At 52.7% G+C, this 17,849-nt stretch overlaps 1 protein-coding gene across 2 annotated transcripts in view; it reads right to left on the reverse strand.

The window, feature by feature from the left end:
- The window catches only part of ZMIZ2 (zinc finger MIZ-type containing 2), a 333,804-nt gene that overhangs the window by 103,637 nt on the left and 212,318 nt on the right, over positions 1-17,849 (reverse strand). The gene's annotated exons all lie outside the window — the stretch shown is intronic.

The following is a 17,849-nucleotide window of genomic DNA, read 5'->3' on the forward strand; positions in this document are numbered from 1 at the left end:
AAAACATCAACAGCGGCCTTATTGCTTAAACCCCCTTTTACCTTTTGCCTATTTTAGAGAAAATAAATAATGATTTTTAACCCAATAGGCATTCAGCCTTAAATTAAGGTAAACTGCATTTACTGCAGGGACCTCCAAAATCCCAGGATCGAGAAAGAGAGAGGAGACAAGAGCTCTAAGGGACAGAACCAAGAAGGAAAATGATAGTCACCCTGTAGGCATCTGTTTGCAGTGTGTAGCATTGGAGATTCCATGCTATGCATACTCTTGCCATCTAGCTTTGGGCTTCGACATTGTGACCAAGTTCTTTGAACAAAAACATGTTGCAAGACCTGTTGTGACTACTACTATAGTCTACAATTCACAAGCTCACAGGGTCCACCTACGACTGCTTTCTGTGCAAGTAGTGTAAGTGAAGTGCAGAGTTGAAGACAAGTATACTGTGCCTTGTGATATGTATGATGAAAAAAAAGAAGAACATCTGTGAACATTGCAAGCTTCAAGGGAGATGGGAGGGCACATGTAAAACATGCTACTTAACAGATCTTGCAAGGTAAGTAACATTTTCTGTTCTTAGAATGTGTGGCTCTAAATGTACAAGTTACTTACCTTTGGTAACAATGTATCTGGTGGAGACGTTGTCTCGCCGCAGATTCCTTAACTTAGAATATCCTCAGGCGTCAGACTGGATCTGGAAAACGTTTTGCAGCAGCACCTCTGCGTGCCGGGGGACGGCGCCACACGACCCCGCCCTGACGTCGTCCACGGACGCAACTTCAGCGAGGTCATACAAGTCCTTCATGGTGCGCTGACGTCAGTTTTCTTCGGAGAAATCTTTCCGCGACAACGCGGAGTCACAAACAAAACTGTTAAAGTTTGGGAACAGTGTGCGAATGACGAAAAAAGTATAAAAGAAAGAAGGCAGATGGTGCAAAACACCATCAGAAAAGACAGTAGCAGACACAGTCTAGATATACGAGAAGTAGTAAGGGTAGAGCAAGCTGTGAGAAGAAACTCCACAAAGCGAAGCATGGACCGTCTCCAAACGCTGAGTAACAAGAGAAGAAATCGCAACAGGCCAGATAGATTATCATTACCACGTAGAACTGTGCCGACCAACAAGGACGGAACACAGGAAGAACAAAAGTCTACTGCGAGAAAGTGGAAGGTATGAAAAGAATGGTATTCCCCTATAGCAAGGGAAGGCCGAAACATAGCCCAGCAAACTCCAAAGAAGGCGACCTCAAAGGGGGGGTGGGTCTGCGATAGAACAACAGAAAGTGCCCGAAGCACTGTGCCAGCAAAAGAGTGACGGACCATGGGGAAGGTCGCGGAGGAACAGCCAGAGAGCAACCCAAGTGGCTCAAAAGAGCAAAAGACATGACTTCCCAAACTGCCAGAATTGCTCGACACCATACCCGTAAGAGTGTGAGATGTAGAAACCACACTAGCCCTATTCCTGAACAGAACAGAGGGAGCCTAGAACAACGGAGGGAGAAGGACTACTCCCCACTCAATGGTGCATTCAAGGGACACCAAGAAATGCTAGCGGATTTCACGAAGAAATATAACCAGAGCCTACCAGGCCAGCCCACGCAAGGGAGGCCAGAAAGGCCACAGCCATGAAGCGAAGGGCAGAGGCAGGATCTGAGCAACCTGTAGAAGAGCAGGCGGGAACAAAGACACGCCAAGTGCACAGCTAGTCACCAAAAAGTGTTACAGGGGCGGATAGTAGCACTCTGTAGCTGCACAGAGCAGACAGCCCCTCCAAAAGCAAAAATGTGCATGGAACCGCCCAACCAAGGAGGTTGAAGGTCGAGGTGAGAACTCACCCACTAATATAAAGAAGCAGGGTGCAGCACCTGGGACAACCTGCAGCGGAGGAGCTGTCTCGCAGGCACAGGAGACATAGTAGAAAAGACACATTCAAGGGAGTGGCCGCAGAGGCCCCGAGAGTGCCACTAGGAGCCGTGAATAGGAACACGCATAACTGTTGAGAAGAACCTCAAATATCCAGACCACTTTCTCCAACTGTGAGGGGCAAATCTACCCCGTACAGAAGAGTGGGACTATATAGTATAGGCCAAGAAGAAGCATCGTGAAGCGAGTGGACCATCCCAGGGAGTGGAACGCAAGGAATCCTGGGTGCCGAAGATGCAGGGAAAGACACCAAAGCACAGTTAGAGGTGCTAGAAAAGACACCGCCGCGCAGGACTAGGGCAATCTCGAGTACAATCAGTGACGTGTGCCATGAAACACGGAGACGTAGGACCAGACTTCGCAGCAGCGAAGAGAGGTGGAGAGCAAAAAAAACGGGTGCCACAGGAGGAACCCACCTAGTGCACCCGTGGCAGGAGGTAGCCGCATTTTGAAGCGTGTTGAAATACGTATCAAGGAGGTAGCGCCAAAGGCACAACACTGAACACCATGCAATGGTAAGACAAGGGTGTCAGTGGACGCAGACAGCCCAAAGGGGCCTCCATGCCCGCAAGGCAGAGCTATACAATAGCATACAGGTACTGCACTTGGAGTATGTCATATCCCCAAGAACCATGGGGGGGGGGGGACACCTCCTAGGGTAAACCATAATCAGAAGACAGAACACAAACTATCTATGGAACACCCCCACAGTAGGCTTACCGCCAGCCTAAAAACACGTAGTGCAACTAGTGGACGCCAATGCAACCAGTGGACGTCAAATAAATGGTCAACCAACCCAGATCATGGGAAAAGGAAAATCGTTAAGATACAGGCCTATGGGGAGGACGAAATCCCACAAGGAGACGCCGAACAGCCGAATCGGCATGGGCATCAAACAAAAACACCCCATCAAAGGGTAGGTCAACAAGGCGTTCCCGGATATTCTCCGTAAAGACGCCATCTCGCAACCAAGCATGGCGCCGTAGAGCCACCGAACCAGCCATAGCCCAGCCTAAGGAATCCGCAGTATCCAAGGCCGAGCGGATTGTAAATTACGCCAAATCACGGCCATCACGGAGAAGAGGAAGGAGGTCAACATAAGCGCCCTCAGAAGCGGCCGATAGAAGAGACTCGGCAGAGTCCCAAAGGACAGAAGTAGCCCGACCCAAGACACAGTGTTTAGTGATCGACGCTGTGCTAGTGGAGGCGAAAATGTTACGGCCCCACGACTACAGCCATCTGGACTCCCGGGAGGGAGGAAGCAACAGCTGAGGCAAGGAAGGGAAAGCAGTTTGCAGGACAAACCCCTGAACATCTGGGTGAACAAATAAGCAAACTGGATCATGTGGAGGACAGTGGCGGTGCAAGATAGAACAAGCCACCGGATCACAGGAAGCTGGTTGCGCCCAGGTGCCCAAAAGGGCATCATAAAGAGAAGCTTCAAAAGGTAGAAGCGGCTCAACAGTCCCTGAACCGTGGTGGAGGACATCCAGCAGAGGGTCAACTGGCAGGGGGACCGAAGAAGGGTGCATGCTCAGAACACGAGCGGCCAAGGAGACAACCCTAAGGAACGCCGCATTGGCCTCAGTAGCCCTCCGAGGAGAGGACAACACTTAATCTGTGGATGAGGGCTGTAAACTAAGCCTCCCACACCAAGGAGGTTGGCCAATGAACTGAGGATGTGACCAATGCCCAAAAGACGGAAGCCCCATTGACAAATGAGGGTCCTGATGGGGCTCCAGAGGAGGCGGGGAGTCCGCCGGAGCCAAAAATTCCAAGGGTGGAAGAGGCAGGGATAGACCCAGCGTTGCCGGGCGTTGAGGCGACGCGGTACTTCCCTTGGAAACCTCTGGAGAGGAGTCAATAATCCTTCGGTGGGGCGGCGCCTGGGCGACATCGTCCAGCGCCGACTCGACCGCAACGAGTTCCGCTTCCGAAGAAGAAGGGGACTGCGTCTGAGCAGGGGAGGCCAGCTTACGACGCCGGACCTGAGCCAACTCAACCGCAACCCCAACAGCCGGACTCCAAAAGGAAGGAATGGAGTCGGAGCCGGGGATGCAAGTCTACGGCGCCGTAGCGGCACCAACCCTGTCTCGACCACAACCGTCTGAGCGCGAAGTAAGTGCCGGAGCTGGAGAGGGAAGGCCTCTGAGCCGAACCGGCGCCGCTCCGGCCTCCAAGAAGGCAGCCGCCTGTCTGGAAGGCAGAGGTGGGCTCGGAGCCAAGCTGCGAGCACCAGCAACTACCTGCGACACCACAAGGAGCCCCACTGGGCTATGCGGGGCGGCAGGGGTGCTATGGGTCTAACAGGAGGACCCCACCGGGCCACAACCGGACAACGCCATATCTCCGTCATCCCTAGAGGCAAGGGGCACAGTTGGCGCCGGGGGCAAACCCGCCGGTCGGAGACCCCGCACGTAGTGGAGGCTTCGAGGATGCCCCTGGGAGAGGAGGGGACCCAAGGGAGTCGTGCAGGGCCACTGCGTAGACCTCCATTTGGGCCAGTCGCCCCCATGCCAGGAAAAGGCAGAAAAGGAAGGGGCGACTCCCAGGGGCGCACGTCCAGAGGATTCCAGGAACCAGTGTCCTCAACAGAAGGAAGAGAGGTCGAGGACCTCGGCGACATGCCCCATGACTTACATGAGCGAGGCGAACGACGCACCTGGGACAGACGAGCCGAATGCAGCTTCATTCTGCGCTCACGCCGGGACTTCGGCTTGAGGTGTTGGCAAGCGTCTCAGTCCCACGAGTCGTGGTGTTCGCCTAGACACCACATACAGCTATGATGTGGGTCCGTCGCGGAGATTTGCCGTGAACAGGAGGTACAAGTTTTAAAGCCCGAAGGCATTGCACACTGTTCCAGACGCAAAGCGTCAGAAAAGGGTCTGAAAACAGGCCAGAGGAACCGCTTACTCCGGATCCACGTTGTATGCGGAATGAATATGCTACTTACCAGTATGCATCTGTTCTTGGCATGTAGGGCTGCTGACATTCATATCTGTGCATAGATCGCCGCCTAGTGTTGGGTCCGGATGTTTGCACGTTGTTGTCCTGGAAGAGTCTTCGAAGTATCCTTGGATAGGTGACTCCTCCCCTGGACTACAGTGCGCATGGGCATCCTCTCCATCCTCAGATTGTTTTTCGCCATTGTGGCAGTGATGGAGTAGATACAGAAAGTGATGACCATGCTTGCAGTAATTCTGAGAGCTGCAGCTGCGACAGGCGCCGGGGAGGAGGGAGGGCGATATGAATGTCAGCAGCCCTACATGCCAAGAACAGATGCATACTGGTAAGTAGCATATTCAGTTCGAGGCATGTGGGCTGCTGAATTCATATCTGTGCATAGAATACATAGCAGTGCCCTCTATTAGCGGCGGCTACCCGTGCCAGCTGCAGCGGTCTGAAAAAGTGTCTTGAGAACAGCCTGTCCTACAGCTGCCTGCTGTTTTGACTGCACATCTACACAATAGTGTTTTGTAAATGTGTGTGTAGTGGACCATGTGGCTGCTCTGCATATATCATGCAGGGGAATATTTCCTAGGAAGGCCATGGAAGCCCCCAACTTACGTGTTGAGTGGGCTCGTGGTGGAATAGTTAATGTGCGTTTTGCCTTTTGATAACAGATTTGAATACACTTAACTATCCATCTGGCTATCCCTGCTTTGGAGATGGCGTTACCTTTGTGGTGTGGGGCAAAGGCAACGAACAGTTGTTTTGTCTTCCTGAATGGTTTAGTCCTGTCGATGTAGTACATGAGGGCCCTCCGTACATCTAGTGTATGTAGTGCCCTTTCTGCAACAGTTTGTGGGTTTTGGAAGAAAACGGGCAGTTCAATAGTCTGATTCATGTGGAACTGCGATATTACCTTGGGCATGAATTTGGGGTTGGTACGTAGTACGACCCTGTTGGCGTGAACCTGAATAAATGGCTCTTGAACGGTTAGTGCCTGGAGTTCACTAACTCTTCTTAGGGAAGTGATCGCTACTAGGAAGGCCACTTTCCAGGTAAGGAATTGAATCTCGCAGGAGTGTAGAGGTTCAAAGGGTGGACCCATCAGGCGTGTGAGGACCAAGTTGAGGTTCCACATTGGAGCCGGTGGGTGACTAGGTGGAATGACTCGTTTGAGCCCTTCCAAGAATGCTTTAATGGCAGGCACTCTGAATAGAGAGAGGTGCTGCCTGGTTTGCAGATAGGCTGATATTGCGGTCAAATGGACACGTATAGAGGTGTACGCCAGATTGCATCGGTATAGGTGTAAGAGGTAACAGATGATGTTGTGGATGGATGCGTCCAGCGGGTTGATGTCATTATTACCGCAATAAATGACGAACCTTTTCCATTTGGCTGCATAGCAAGCCCTGGTAGTGGGTCTCCTGGCCTCCTTGATGATGTCCATACAGTCAGGTGGCAGGTTGAGATAGCCAAACTCTAGGACTTCAGGAGCCAGATCGCCAGGTTCAGCTGTTGCGGATCTGGGTGCTGAACCTCTCCATGGTTCTGCGTCAAATGCGCGGGTTTGATCCGCAGCCTTTGATGCGGCACCACGGAAAGTTCGAGGAAGGTGGTGTACCACGGCTGGCGTGCCCACGTGGGAGCAACTAGGACGAGTGTCAGGGAGTGTTGTCGTAGTTTGCGAGCCACCAGCGGTATCAGCGGCGCTGGGGGAAAAGCGTACGCAAATCTGCCGGACCAGTTCATCCATATCGCATTGCCCTGCGACTGCGGATGTGGGAATCTGGCGGCGAAGCTTTGGCATTTTGCGTTTTCGCTTGTCGCGAATAGGTCTATCTCTGGATGACCCCACTGCTGGAAGTACGGTTGGAGTACTGATGGGTGTAACTCCCACTCGTGCATCTGGTGGCTGTGTCTGCTGAGCAGATCCGCCATCTGGTTGTCCTTGACAGGGAGGTGTTCCGCCATGAGGAACATGTTCCTCTGAATGGCCCACTTCCACATGCTCTGAGCCAGATGAGACAACTGTGGAGAGTGTTCCTCCCTGCTTCTGTATGTAGTACATGGCAGTCATGTTGTCCGTCCGGATCAACACGACTTTGTTGCACAGATGTACTTTGAATGCCTTCATGGCCAGGAAGATTGCCATCAGTTCCAGAAGGTTGATGTGCATCTTCTTCTGTTGTGTTGTCCATAGTCCCTGCACTGTGTAGTGGAGTACATGAGCTCCCCATCCCTGGAGAGACGCGTCCGCTGTCAGTACTATTTGCGGAACAGGCTCTTGGAACGGTCGGCCCTTGCAAAGGTTTTGTGGATTCCACCAATGCAGAGAGTTGTATGCCCGATCGCTCACCAACACTAGGTCTTTCAACTGTCCTTGAGCCTGATTCCACTGACGTGCTAGGCACTCCTGAAGTGGGCGCATATGTAACCTCGCGTGCGGGACTATGAAGATGCAGGAGGCCATCATGCCTATCAACTGCATAAACACTCGCGCTGGAAGCGAGTGATTGGGTTTGAACTTGGAGATCAGCAGTTGTATGCTGTTGATCCTCACTAAATTTGGCTGAGCTGTGGCCGCCAGAGTGTCTATAGTCGCACCTAGGTACTGTTGTACGTGTGCGGGCTGGAGATGGGACTTTGGGTAATTTAGTGAGAATCCCAGACTGTGAAGAAGGTGAATGGTGCGGGACATGTGGCTTGCACATTGCTGGGCTGACGTCGCTTGAACGAGCCAGTCGTCTAGGTAGGGGTAGACGTGTATATGCTGCCTCCGTAAATGTGCTGCCACCGTAGCTAGGCACTTCGTGAAAACCCTGGGCGCTGTTGTCACGCCGAAGGGAAGGACTTTGAACTGATAGTGCTGCCCCTGAACAGTGAACCTGAGGTATTTTTTGTGTGAGGGGTGGATGGGTATGTGAATGTACGCATCCTTGAGGTCCAGTGAGGCTAGGAAGTCTCCCTGCTTGAGAAGCGGAAGGACTTGCTGTAGGGTGAGCATGTGAAAGTGCTCTGAAAGAATGTACTGGTTCAGGGGTCTCAGGTCTAATATAGGCCTGAGCGACCCGTCCTTCTTTGGAATTAAAAAGTAGAGGGAGTAAACCCCCGTACCCTGCTCGTGGATGGGGACGACCTCTATAGCGCCTTTTAGAAGCATACTTTGCACCTCTTGCTGTAAGAGCGTTAAGTGCTCTGAGGACATAGGACGGTTTCTTGGTGGTATTGTGGGTGGAGTGGAGGTTAACTCCAGACAGTAACCGTATTTTGCAATATCTTTGACCCACCTGTCCGTGGTGATGGAGTTCCACGTGGACAGGAACCTTTGTAGTCTTCCCCCGACAGGTGTTATGTGGTCGGGAGGAAGGGAGAGGGCGTCACTGCTTGTTCTTGGGGGAGGACCTGGTGTTGCCGTAGCCACGTCCTCTGCCCTTTGTACTGGAGCCACGATATCCACCTCGGGTGTTTTTATCGTAGGTGGTCTGTGTATTGCCTTTGTTATACGTTTGTTGTGACCCCTGTCCTCTACCTGCCCCCTTGTTTCCGGGGCGACGAAAGGAGCCGCTCCGAAAGGACTGAGTTTGGAGGGCGCCCATGGACTTTGCAGTGTCCGTGTCCTTTTTTATCTTTTCGAGGGTGGTGTCAACCTCTGGGCCGAATAAATAGTCGGGGTTGACGGGCTGGTTCAGTATGTTGTTTTGTACCTCAGACTTGAATCCTGAGATTCGTAGCCAGGCATGTCGTCGCAGCATGACGCTTGTGTTTATGGCCCTGGCAGCCGTGTCTGCAGCATCTAGTGCACATTTGATGGAAGCATTTGTGAGTAGCTGTCCCTCTCTGATAAGAATTTCTGCACCTTCTTTGAACTGGTCAGGGAGATGTTGGAGTAGTTGCTCCAATGTGTCATAGTGCGCTCTATCGTAGCGAGCGAGGAGCGCTTGAGTGTTGGCTATGCGCCATATGTTGGCAGCCTGGGCGGCAACTCGCTTGCCGGAGGTCTCTAGCACCTTGGACTCTTTGTCCGGGGGAGGGGCGTCACCTGTCGTTTGCGAGTGTGCCCTCTTGCGAGCATTCGCTACGACGATGGAGTCGAGTGGTAATTGTCCTTTGATGTAAGTAGGATCCCCAGGTGCTGATCTGTATTTTTTATCAATCCTGGGGTTTATCACTCGTGCCCTGGTGGGTTCCTTGAAAATGTCCTTAGCTGGTTTGAGGACCCCCTTCAGCATTGGCAGAGTTTTTACATGTCTTTCTGAGGATGCAAAAGTGTCCATTAGAAAGTCATCCTCGATGGTATCTGAGTGAAGCTGTACCCCATGGTTATTTGCAGCACGTTCGATAAGAGCGTTGAACGCCGCAGTATCCTCCGTGGGAGATGTTTTTGCCCCATAGAGTTGTGGGTCCTGTGTATCGAGAGGTGCACTGGGGTCTGCAGGGTCGCCCCAAGTTTGATCAGGGTCCTGCTGGTCATCAGGGTCTGTGTCTACATGGTAGGGTGCTTGGTCATCCATGTAGTCCTCCAATGCATCCGTGTCGGAGCGTGTGGGGGAGAACCGGTGTGGATCCTGGTAGGAGGAATGGAACGGTTCATAAAGGAGAGGTTCTGATTCCACAGGCAGCTTCCTTTTTAGTGGGATCCTGAAAGGGTCTAATGGCGGTTCCGAAGTTATTCTTCGGTCGTGGAGAATCATCCTGCCAGTGTCGGCGTCGATGACACGTGACGGAGACGTCTCGTCCGGTGGAACCGGAGTCTGGGTAACCCGTGTCCTGAGTTGGAACATCTTCGGGATTGTTGACGGAGGCAAGCCGAAGGTAATGTTGGCTGGCCCCGTAGAGGTTGCTGGAGCTCTGATCGGGCCGGAACCCGACGGGTCTTTGAGGGCCGCCGTGGATTTGTTGCTTTGCGTCGCAGCAGGCCGCACTTGGGGCGTCTTTGAGGCTTTGGCACCGGGCAGGTTCGTAGAGCCGGGCGTGGATTTTTTCGGTGCCGGCGGGTCCTCGAGTCGAGGTGTGGAGATCACCGTCGACGTCCTCGATACGTGAGGCATCGGCGTCGTCGAGGGAGCGACGCGAGGCGAAGCAGGCGGTATTGCCCTCGGAGTCTTTGGCGTCGGTAGCCGAGTAGGTTTCTCGGTGCCGATGGCCTTTTTCCGTTTGTCGACTCCGATGTCGCCAGATTCCAGTTCGGCACCGAAGTCCCTCTTGGTGCGGTCGGTGCCGACGCGTTGCGCTGGCGTCGAAGGCGTGGAAGGCCTCGATCCGACCAGCGCCACTTTCAGTTTCGGTTTCGTATGAACCGGAGCAGCTTTCGGTTTCGGTTTTGTGGTAGGGAAACCAGCTGGCTTATGCAGCAATGGCTGCCGCTGAACGTCCGAGGCCGGGCCCGAGGGCGGGGCCGAAGAACTACGGGATGGGTCTCGGGTAAGGCCCGAAGGCGATCCCTCGACCGGAGCCAAAGGCTGTGGCGCTGGTGTTTCTTCGGTTTGAACAGGTAGGCCTTGTTCATCATTGGAGCTACTCTCTTCGGCCCCTAAGGCCTCCTCGTCGTCTCCTACCTCGGTGTCGTCTTCACCTCTGTGGAAGAGTGACTCGTCGCCCTCGTCCGATCCGGGGTCGTGTTCGGAAACGGGACTGGAGGGTATGACTTCTAATTCTTCGACGTCGGCCTCGTCGAAGATGTCTGTTGGGGCCGGTGCCGCGTGCCGCGCCTCGAGTCTCGCCGCTCTTCGGTTCCTTAGAGTCTTCTTGGAACGGAACCGGGCACAGGCCATGCATGTCGATTCGTCGTGGTCCGGCGAAAGGCATTTGTTGCACACCGGATGGACGTCGATGTGTGGGTACTTCGCATTGCATACCGGACACCTTTTGAATGGCGTCCTGGATTCCATCGTCGAAGTAGTCGATGGACAGGTAAATGCGAAAGAAGTCGGTGCTGAAAGTTAGTAAACTAACAAAATGCTATCGAAACCCGATCGATAAACAGTACCGACGCGAACTAAAGGCCTTTTGGCCTCGACCAAATATTTTCCTAACTTGAGCTAAGATAGCACATCCGAACCCAATGGCGGAAAAAAACAATCTGAGGATGGAGAGGATGCCCATGCGCACTGTAGTCCAGGGGAGGAGTCACCTATCCAAGGATACTTCGAAGACTCTTCCAGGACAACAACGTGCAAACATCCGGACCCAACACTAGGCGGCGATCTATGCACAGATATGAATTCAGCAGCCCACATGCCTCGAACAATAAGGAAACAGACGTCAGCATGCCGGGAGGGACTTATATGAACTCGCTGACATCACGTCCGTGGATAACGTCAGGGCGGGGTCGAGTGGCGCCGTCCCCCAGCACGCAGAGGTGCTGCTGCATAACGTTTTCCAGATCCAGTCTGACGCCTGGGGATATTCTAAGTTGAGGAATCTGCAGCTAGATGTCTCTATCAGATACACAGGTACTGACTGTAAAGCAATTTCCCTAAAACAGTGACAAGTGGGCAGATGATGCAGATATTCGAAACAGATTCCTTAACACAGTTTGGCCCACTATTGCACATTCTCGGTACAGGACATTCACGCAGAGGTGCTTGGTAAACATCTGCGATGTTGACCAAGCAGTAGCTTTGCAGATGTCCGCTAGTGGGATGTTCCAGTGGAAAGCCATGGTGGCACCCTTTTTGAATGCGGGTTGTGCACTGTGTGTGTGGGGAGGGGCAATGGAAGTGCACTTTGCCTCAGCATAGGGGTGTTTAGGTCCCAGGTGCTCTGAGGTTAAGCTTATGTAAATTAGGCGGCGATAGTTTAGTCTAAGAAGGTAACACTGTCTAGTTCAGAGTTGTTTTGAAAACAGTGATCAAAAGCCTATAAAACCCAAGCGTTTGTCCATTAATTAGGAGAGGTCTTTACCCGAGAGTTTATCGCCAGAGGTGACACCGATCTGCTGACTCCCAACCCAGACTTCGTTCTCAATCAGAGATGCACTGGGAGAGCCAGCTGCAAAAAACAGGAGCTGCCATGCAGAGAATCTTGTCCAACCCCTGCAGTTCTGGAGGAACTCTCCATAATTCATATCAGGTCATAGAACCACGTTTGGCTGGCTGATTGTGGTGCACGAGGAATAGGGTAATTGCTGCTTGTTTGCACTTCATCATCTATCCTGTACTCTGGGTAGATGAATTGCTACCATTGTTCTTAAATCTTCCTCCCCTTTTTGAGCCAGAACATATTGTTGGTTCATCAGTTTGGACCTGCACTATTATTGCCTTGATCGGTGCATGAAAGCCTTTAGAGCTAGGAACACTGTCTTGAGTTCCAACTCATTTATGCATTTTACTGCCTTCTCCAGGCTCCATGGAACCCTGATGATCTATCTTTCCATGTCAAATCCCCACCCTGTGTGAGACGCATCAGTTGTTACGATAACCAAAGGAGATGCGGATTTGAAAGTTCTGCCTATTGTGATGTTCCTTGTGTTCCACCAATGAATATCCTTGTGTGATAACGAAAAGTTTCTTACCTGTCGGTGTAGTTTTGCAGCTTGAAGATCTTTCTGGATTCACTATGCTGTGCATTATTCCGCGATCTTGTGGTTGGGTCCGGATTCGTAGTCTTTTCTTTGTTTTTTTTTTTTTTTTTTGTAGCCCAGGTGGGCGTCGACGTCCACCATTTGGTGCACCTCCCGTGACGTCGTCGCGCTTCCTGCGGAAGTCCCACCTTTGGGGCGCCATCTTCGGGTTCTTTTTTCCCTGTTTTTTTTTTTTTTTTTAACCCTAGGCGATTGATTAATCCTTTTGTCCATATTTCTGTACGTATCCACTTTTTTGATCCTATCCATTTCACCCCCTCTTACTCCAGCCTCATCTTCCTGGCGGAGGTGGGTGGGTTCGCTAGTGAATCCAGAAAGATCTTCAAGCTGCAAAACTACACCGACAGGTAAGAAACTTTTCGTTTTGCAGCGTGAATCTTTCTGGATTCACTATGCTGTGCATAGATTTTGTAGCGGTATTCCTATTTTTGTGGTGGCTGGGTGGAAGATGATCGCTGGTCGTTGAAAATGTGTTGTAGCACCTTCTGTCCGACCTGTGCTTCCTTATTCATTTGAATGTCCACGCAGTAGTGCTTTGTGAACGTGTGCACAGATGCCCAAGTTGCTGCGAGGCAAATGTCTTGGATGGGCGTGTTTGCCAGGAAGGCAACTGTGGCCCCCTTCTTCCTTGTGGAGTGAGCTTGTGGCCCCTCCGTTAGCTCCTGTCCAGCCTGTTTGTGACAGAATTGGATAGTGAGGGCAATCCACCTAGCGATGGTGCCCTTGGTCACTGGTCTACCCATGAAGCTAGTAGCAAAGGACACAAACAGCTGCTTCGACTTCCTGAGTTCTTTGGTTCTTTCAATGTAGTGCATCACCGCTCTTCTGGCATCGAGGGTGTGCAGGGCCTTTTCTGCATTTGTAGTCGGGTTTTGGAAGAAACTCGGTATCTGTATACTCTGATTCATGTGAAACGCCGACACTACCTTGGGCATGAAGTGTGGGTCCGTCCTCAGGACTACCCTGTCCTTGTGAATTTGAATGTAGGGCTCCTGTAGCGTTAGTGCTTGAAGCTCGCTCACTCTGCGTAGTGAGGTTATGGCCACTAGAAAGGCAGTCTTCATCGTCAACATTTGTAGATTGGCCTTGTGAATGGGTTCAAACGGCGCCTTCATGAGCTCCGTCAGAACCACGTTTAAATTCCATGCCGGCGGCGGCAACCTTTTCGGGGGTGCCATTCTTTTGGCTCCCTCCATGAATCTCTTCACCACCTGCGAGCTGAAGAAACTTCCACCCTTCTCACCTCTGGTGTAGGCAACGATCGCTGCTAGGTTCACCCTTAGGGAGCTGGAGCAGAGGTTACTCTTTAGAAGGTGTGTGAGGTACCTCAGCACCGTTGAGTCTCTTGTCATTCTGTTGTGCAGGCCCTTCTTCCTGCACCACACCGTGAATCTCTTCCACTTTGCGCTGTAGCACTTTCTTGTAGTAGGTTTCCTTGCCTCCCGTAGCACTCGCATAGTGCTCTGAGGTAACCTTAGGTGTGCGAACTCTAGGTCTTCAGGAGCCATGCTGCTAGGTTGAGGGTCTCTGGCTCTGGGTGCAGGACCTCCCCGTTTTGCATTGAGAGCAGGTCTTTTCTTCGCTCGAACCTGTACGGATTGCCTAGCGCCATTTCTTGAATCTGTGAGAACCATGTCTGCCTCGCCCACTGTGGGGCCACCAGGATCAGAGTCATGTTGCTGGTTCTGCACTTGTCTAGCACTCTGTGCAACAGGGGTATCGGTGGAAAGGCGTAGGCAAATGTCCTCGACCAGCTTATCCATAGGGCATTTCCCTTGGATTGCTGATCTGGTTGCCTGGACGCGAAGCTTTGGCATTTTGCATTGTGGCGTGTTGCAAAAAGGTCTATTGTGGGAGTCCCCCATCTCCGAAAGAGTTTCTCCGTTTCCTGGCCATTGAGCTCCCACTCGTGCGATGCTGAGGTCTGCCTGCTCAGCCAGTCTGCCTCCACATTGTCCTTCCCCGGTAGGTGAATTGCCAGTAGATCTATCCTGAGAGGTATGGCCCATCTCCAAATCTCCTGAGCTAGGGATGAGAGGGGAAACGACTGTGTCCCCCCTTGTTTGTTGATGTAGAACATCGCCGTGGTGTTGTCTGTCTGCACCAACACCCTCTGCCCGCACAGGTGTCTCTGGAATGCCTTCAGGGCTAGCAGTATTGTTTTCAACTCGAGGTAGTTGATGTGGCGGACCGCGTCTGCCGGAGCCCATAGACCCCTCACTCTGAGGTTGTCCATGTGCGCTCCCCATCCCATCTGCGATGCGTCCGTGGTAATGGTCACTGTTGGGCTTGGTGGTGTCAGGCTTCTCCCTGTTGTTATGTTGTCTCTGTTCCACCAAGTTATCTCCTCCTGCACTGCGTGCGTAACAACCACTAGATCCTCCCAACTTCCGTTTGCTTGTGACCATTGCTGTTGCAGCCATTCCTGGAATGGTCTCATGTGCAGGCGTACATTCGGCACCAGCTGGATACAGGACGCCATCATCCCCATCATCTTGCTCACCGCCCTCACTGTCAGAGCTTGCCCCTTCTGGTAGAGCTGCGTCTCCTTCAGTAGGGCATCTGTCCTCCTGTCGCTGGGCACTACTGTACTGTTGAGGGAGTTGATCTGTGCCCCCAGGAAATTCTTTACCTGCTCCGGTTCCAGCGATGATTTTCCCCAGTGGATGGAAAATCCCAGATTTGTGAGGGTGTCCGTTACGCGTTTTGCGTGCCTTTCGCACTTCTCGCGTGAGTTTGCCTTGACCAGCCAGTCGTCCAAGTAGGGGTATACGTGTATGCCCTGCTTTCGTAGGTGTGCCGCTACCGCCGACAGGCTTTTTGTAAAGACCCTTGGCGCTGATTTTAATCCGAAGGCCAGGGTTGTGAACTGGTAGTGTTCCTGTTCGATGTTGAATCTTAGAAGGCCCTTGTGCCTTCTGTTTATTGGGATGTGAAGGTAGGCATCCTTGAGGTCCACGGTGACCATGAAGTCCCCTTCTCTTATCTGTGGCAGTACCTCCTGCAGTGAAGTCATTTTGAACCTTTGTGTTTTGACGAACTTGTTTAGGTACCGGAGGTCCAGTATGGGTCTGAGGCCTCCGTCTACCTTCGGAACCACGAAGTAGTTTGAGTAGACCCCTTTGTTGCGTTCCCTGAACGGCACTGTCTCTATGGCTCCTTTTTGCAGGAGTTTCCGTGTTTCTTCTCTGAGTATTGTCAGTTCTTGGGCCGATCTCTGTCTTCCCTTCGGCTTTCTGTTTGGAGGTCTTTTCTCCAAGTCTACGCAGTATCCGTACTGCACGATGTTCCGTATCCACTTGTCTGTGGTTATGCGCCGCCACTCCTGAAGGTAGAACCTCAGCCTTCCGCCTACCGGTGACGTATGCTCGTAGGCTCTTGGATCTTCTCTTCCCCCTGATGACACCTTTTTGCGCCTCACCCTTGGGGGCCTGACGAGGGTGGGCGTCTTCTTGCGTGCTGAGTCACTTCGAGGAGGGCTGATCGCCCCCTCTCCTTCTTTGGCCACGTCCGTTCCCTCTCCCTCGAAAGGACTGGCCCCGAGGTTGATATTGCCAGCTTTGCTTCTGCTGACTTTGTCCGTGACCTTCGCCCTGCTGACCTTGTTGGAACGCCTGGTGCGACGTCCCCTGTTGGCTTCCACCCCTACCGTAGGGTCTCCTCGAGGGATTTCCTCGTCTCATTCCCCTCAGCTGCAGGGCCCCCATGGACCTCGCTGTCTCGTTCTCCTTCTTGAGCTGGGTGAGCTTCTCGTCCACCGTTGCTCCGAACAGTGTCTCTCCGTTGAATGGAGTGCCCAGGATGTTGTTCTGCACTTCCGGTTTGAATCCCGAGATTCTTAGCCATGCATGCCTCCTTTCTGTGACCCCTATGGCCATGAGTCTTGCTGAAGTCTCTGCCCCATCCAACGCCGTCTTTATACAGGAGTTGGCGATGTTCTTGCCTTCATCTACCAGGTGAGAGGCTCTCTGGCGGTATTCTTCAGGGAGGTGCTTTACTAGCTCCCCCATTTCATCCCAGTGTTGGTACTGGTGTCTATTTAGGAGTGCATTTGAATTCGCCATGCGCCAGTGCATTGCGGCGTTCCTCTCGACCTTTCTGCCTGTGAGGTCGATTCTCCTGCTCTCTTTATCTGGAGGTGGGCCCGAGGTTGCTGGCACGTTGGCCCTTCTCCTGGCCGTGGAGGCAATGATGGAGTCTGCGGTGACGCTACCCTTGATGTAAGGTGGGTCCAGGGAGGAGTGTTTATACTTTTTCTCTGTCCTGGGCGTGATCGACCGACAGGTGGCAGGCTCCTTGAAGGCTTCTCTCCCCTGGTTCATCACGCTTTGTAGCATGGGGAGGAACTGGCTCCTAGTCTGGATGGGGAGCAGTGTTTCGACGAGAAAATCTGCTTTCGGCCTCTCCTCGTCGAGCTTGACGCCGAAGGCCATTGCTGCGCTCTTCACCACCATATTGTACACCCCGATGTCGTCTGGTGGCGAAGGCCTCGAGGGGTACGTGTCCACGGCCTCCTCCGGGTTTTCGGTGTCGAGATCTTGCCATTCGACGTCGTTGCCGGTAGATGTCGCCGATTCGAAGAACGATTGTTGGTCTTCTTCCTCGGCTTCTTCCTCATAATAGGGCTCCTCTTCCTCTTCGAGGTCCCTTGTCAGCCCTTCGGCGTCGAACTCCTCCTCGACTTCGACGACGTCCGCCGATGAAACCGTTGGAATCTTGAATTCCTTCATCCTGGCGTCGAACTCCATCTTCCTTTGAAGGATGTTCTCCATTTCGGCCTCGAGCCGCCTCTTCTTTTTCTCCATTTCGGAGATGCTTTCGGCGTCGACCGCGGGCCTTTTCGATGAAACTTGCGTCGACGTCGAACGTTCTTTCTGCGTCGATCGGCCCGTTTCATGGGATGATTTCGACGACCCTTGCCTTTCGGCGTCTTTCTGCGCCAGGGAGTCCTTTTGTAAGGATCCGCTGGGCCTTTTGTCCGAAGTTCCCCCTTTGGACGTCGAAGTTTTCGGCGCCGGGGCTCCCTTCGTGGACCTTGACTCAGTTTTTCTCGAGTCACCCTCGTGTTTGAGGTGTTTTTTGATTTGCGCTCGACGATTCTCTTACCTCGTCTTCTTTCTTCTTGTCGGTCTCTACGACCGTGAAGTTTTCGGCTGCCTCGGCGACGTTGTCCTCGTCGTCCGTGTCGAGGCCCAGCGCGTAGAGTGTCGGGGGTTTTCCTTGGCCCTCCATGTTGGCGTTGGCTCTCCTCTGCCTCTCTCTCACCCTGAGTGTCTTCGGCGCGAAGACTGAGCAGGCGTTGCAGTCAATACTCTGATGATCCACCGGTAGGCAGAGGTTGCAGACCGGATGCAGGTCTTTCTGCGCGAACTTGTGGTGGCAGTTTGGGCAGAACTTG

The sequence above is a fragment of the Triturus cristatus genome, chromosome 11 (assembly GCF_964204655.1).
Source record: "Triturus cristatus chromosome 11, aTriCri1.1, whole genome shotgun sequence".
Classification (NCBI taxonomy): Eukaryota; Metazoa; Chordata; class Amphibia; order Caudata; family Salamandridae; genus Triturus; species Triturus cristatus.